Source organism: Coptis chinensis, chromosome 8 (genome assembly GCF_015680905.1).
Source record: "Coptis chinensis isolate HL-2020 chromosome 8, ASM1568090v1, whole genome shotgun sequence".
Taxonomy (NCBI): Eukaryota; Viridiplantae; Streptophyta; class Magnoliopsida; order Ranunculales; family Ranunculaceae; genus Coptis; species Coptis chinensis.
Genome location: NC_141463.1, coordinates 38,174,091 through 38,178,372, shown reverse-complemented (window position 1 = coordinate 38,178,372; position 4,282 = coordinate 38,174,091). Strand labels below are relative to the sequence as shown.

The 4,282-nt window shown below is 42.5% G+C and overlaps 1 pseudogene across 1 annotated transcript; it reads left to right on the top strand.

Annotated features, from left to right (window-relative positions):
* The first annotated feature begins 263 nt into the window (after positions 1–263).
* LOC147481403 (mannose-1-phosphate guanylyltransferase 1-like) lies at positions 264–3,574 on the top strand (annotated as a pseudogene). Its single transcript, XR_015205465.1, has 4 exons — positions 264–327; positions 783–859; positions 950–1,189; positions 2,904–3,574. The product of XR_015205465.1 is annotated as a mannose-1-phosphate guanylyltransferase 1-like (transcript).
* Positions 3,575–4,282: the final 708 nt, after the last annotated feature.

Genomic DNA, 4,282 nt, shown 5'->3' with positions numbered 1-4,282 from the left:
TATTTTTTTATTTTATTTTATTTTATTTTTTTACAAAAGTGTTTTTTTTGCGTTTTTTTTTCGTTCTTTGCCACATGGTTTTCATCCATATGACAAAGAGGGGGCGATGTTTGGGCCTCACCTTCGGTGTGTTCCCAGACTCAGATCCGGCCCATCACCTTTCCGGACTCTGGCCCAACATTCTAGATTCAACCCAACATGATTCCGAACTAGGTCCAGATCCAAATATTTACAGTGCATCCGCACGGTGTTTAAAGAGAAAAATGTGCACCCGTCAACGAGAGAGAAAGGAAAAGAAGATAAACCAAAATCTTCGTGAGATTTGGGGTTAGAGTGGGATCCGGATCTTGGAATCCGGATCTTTCTTATAAAGAGTCCGCTCTCACTTTCGTAACTACGCAAAGCAAAAACTGGCCGAGACTTGATCCCTCGCTTTCCTCGACCGGGCGTAGGCAGCCTTCTAAGGTTCAGTCTCATTTCCTTCATCAATCAATCCACTCTTCACAACCCTAACTGTGTTTGGGAATTTCTAGTCCAAACAGTGTACCCAAGCCTTTCGTCGATTTTGCTAATAAACCAATGATTCTGAATCAGGTTTTACTTCACAAATTCTTATTTTGTATTAGTTTCTTGTCTATTTCTTGCCCATCGCCAATAAGTTAATGGTTGTTATTGTGGCTCTTTTTTTATTTTGTGTCAACTGTTTTAGTATCATTTAAACGAATCCTCATTGTACTAAATTTGTACCCTCTCCTATGTGCTGGCTCAAATTTTTTATCAAGGCTCAAATGTTTATCGATTGAAGCTCTCAAAGTCATTGGAGGACGGAGTTATTTTGGCCATCAATTACCAGCCAGAGGTAAAACAGGACACATCACCATTTCTAGTAGCAATGGGACAACTATTTAAATCAGTGTTATCGTTACTTATGGAACACATTGTTGTGCAGGTAATGCTGAATTTCTTAATGGAATATGAGACAAGGCTAGAGATCAAGATTACCTGCTCACAGGAGACTGAGCCACTTGGCACTGCTGGTCTTTTGGCTTTGGCAAGGGACAAATTGAATGATGACTCTGGTGAGCCATTCTTCGTCCTCAACAGTGACGTTATTAGTGAATACCCTTTCAATGAAATTATTAGGTTCCACAAATCTCATGGAGGAGAGGCTTCCATTATGGTGACCAAGGTAAATTTTTGTCTTTAAGCATTATCTATTTTCCTTATCAGATAGAAGAACTTACATTCTTATGCTTGGTTTCCCCAAGGTAAGGTTAACTCTGAGATGATAAATTATGTTTGACTTGGACAGGTGGATGAACCCTCTGTTAGAGTGTGTGGACCGAAAAGAGGAATAGTCCCACATTGAACAAGAAAGGAGTTCATCATGGGTTGATAAAGTGGGAAGTTCACTAACTAGTACCGAGGCCTTTTAAGATAAAACCTCATACCCATGGCCAAGATGTGGCCCAAGCCCAATGGGTGGTTAAGTGGAGGACAATATTGGTACTAGTTATCCCATGGGTGTGGAGGCCCAGGCTTGGCGAGTGTGCCCAGGTCCTAACAACTAGTATCAGAGCCGATGGCTCGACAGGGACGAAGGCACTGATCATGCAGAATCAAGAGATGAAATCATTCAAGCTGGAAGCGCCAGTGAAGGTCGCAACTCAGGTGGAGTTGCTTAACGAAGTGTGCCCATTACACCAAAGATTGGTGCCCCATGGATGTTGTGGAGATTCAATTCGAAAGGGTGTAACTCGAGGTGAATCTAACAACATGGAATGATGTTCGAGGTGGAGTAGGCTCTAGGGTTGAGTAAAAGAGGTGAATCTAACAACATGGAATGATGTTCGAGGTGGAGTAGGCTCTCAAGTTGAGTAAAAGCCACCTCCCTTAGAGGCCCAGACCTCAAAGGCCCAGACACACCAGAGCTCTGGCATTGGATCGTGCTTGACGATGAATGAATGGAGTCCCTTGGAGTTCGGTCCAAGGTGGAGATTGTTAGAGTGTGTGGACCGAAAAGAGGAATAGTCCCATATTGAACAAGAAAGGAGTTCATCATGGGTTGATAAAGTGGGAAGTTCACTAACTAGTACCGAGACCTTTTAGGATAAAACCCCACACCTATGGCCAAGATGTGGCCCAAGCCCAATGGGTGGTTAAGTGGGGGACAATATTGGTACTAGTTATCCCATGGGTGTGGAGGCCCAGGCTTGGCGAGTGTGCCCAGGTCTTAACAACTAGTATCAGAGCCGATGGCTCGGCAGGGATGAAGGCACTGATCATGCAGAATCAAGAGATGAAATCATTCAAGCTGGAAGCGCCAGTGAAGGTCGCAACTCAGGTGGAGTTGCTTAACGAAGTGTGCCCATTACACCAAAGATTGGTGCCCCATGGATGTTGTGGAGATTCAATTCAAAAGGGTGTAACTCGAGGTGAATCTAACAACATGGAATGATGTTCGAGGTGGAGTAGGCTCTGGGGTTGAGTAAAAGAGGTGAGTCTAACAACATGGAATGATGTTCGAGGTGGAGTAGGCTCTCGGGTTGAGTAAAAGCCACCTCCCTTAGAGGCCCAGACCTCAAAGGCCCAGACACACCAGAGCTCTGGCATTGGATCGTGCTTGACGATGAATGAATGGAGTCCCTTGGAGTTCGGTCCAAGGTGGAGATTGTTAGAGTGTGTGGACCGAAAAGAGGAATAGTCCCATATTGAACAAGAAAGGAGTTCATCATGGGTTGATAAAGTGGAAAGTTCACTAACTAGTACCGAGACCTTTTAGGATAAAACCCCACACCTATGGCCAAGATGTGACCCAAGCCCAATGGGTGGTTAAGTGGGGGACAATATCAGTACTAGTTATCCTATGGGCGCGGAGGCCCAGGCCTGGCAGGTGTGCCCAGGTCCTAACGCCCTCAAAGTACGGTGTGGTGGTTATGGAAGAAGAAACAGGGAAGGTTGAGAGGTTCGTAGAAAAGCCAAAAATCTTTGTGGGCAGCAAGATCAATGCCGGATTTAATTGCTGAGCCCATCCGTTTTGATCGATTCACTAAGACCCACATCAATCGAGAAAAAGGTCTTCCCTAATATTGCAGCAAAGCAAAATCTCTATGCAATGGTCTTACTAGGATTTTGGATGGATATTGTACAACCAAAGGATTATATTACAGGCCTTAGACTATACTTGGATTTGCTACGCAAGATATCGGCATCCAGATTAGCTTCTGGCTCCCACATTGTTGGAAATGTTTTGGTTAATGAGAGTGCTGTCATTGGAGAGGACTGTCTGATAGGACCGGACGTTACCATTGGTCTAGGGTGTGTTGTTGAATCAGGAGTGAGACTTTCAAGGTGTACTATCATGTATGGTGTTCGTATAAAAAAGCATGCATGTATCTCGAGCAACATCATTGGGTGGCACCGCATACCAAGGCAAAGGCTCAGAAAGTTGAGAATATGTCCATCCTTGGCGAAGATGTCCATGTTTGTGATGAAATTTACAGCAATGGAGGTGTCATTCTGCCCCATAAGGCGATCAAATGTAGTATTTTGAAGCCCGAGATTGTCATGTGAGGTTGAATCGAGAACTTGGCTTCGCTTTGTCATTGTTTAGAGTGTTCACAAGAAGAAGTTTGTGCCCGATTAGTTTATGCTCGCTCTTCCTGTGATCAAATACAAATATTGTTGAAAACCTTCATTGGATCCTTTGGACAAGGTAATAATGATGATTTTTATTTCTTACTAGGTCATGTTTGTTTGCTAGTAAAAGTCGTATAATGTTCAAATGTACAACTATAAATTTGTCAGTTATGTTTCGCATTGGCTCTTTGTTATTTTGTTTGCCTCTACTTGATTGATGGATAGTCTTAGAGTTCTGCAGATTGATAAAATGGTGTGATCTTCCTGCTCTGTTCTTAGTATTTCAATTCCTGTGTCTTGTGTGAATTCGAATGATATATCAATTCTATGCTTGTTTAAATAAAGGCATTCTTGTTCCTCATTCTCATCTACTCGTTTGAAATCTTTATGTTGAAAAATTCTTTACGTGATATGACTTGGTAGTACTAATAGGTGAGTGCATGAAGACTGTGAAAGGTGGCTTAGAAATGTGGCCTCCTAAGTCCAACACATATTTTTTGTTTGTCATACTAATTTTTTGCTTCATTCTGGAATCATACTAATATCACATTGATTCCTAAGATTCCTCACCTTAATCAGGTTAAGAATTTTAGACATATTAGTTTATGTAATTGTTGGAGAATTTATGAGATATTCTCTTTGA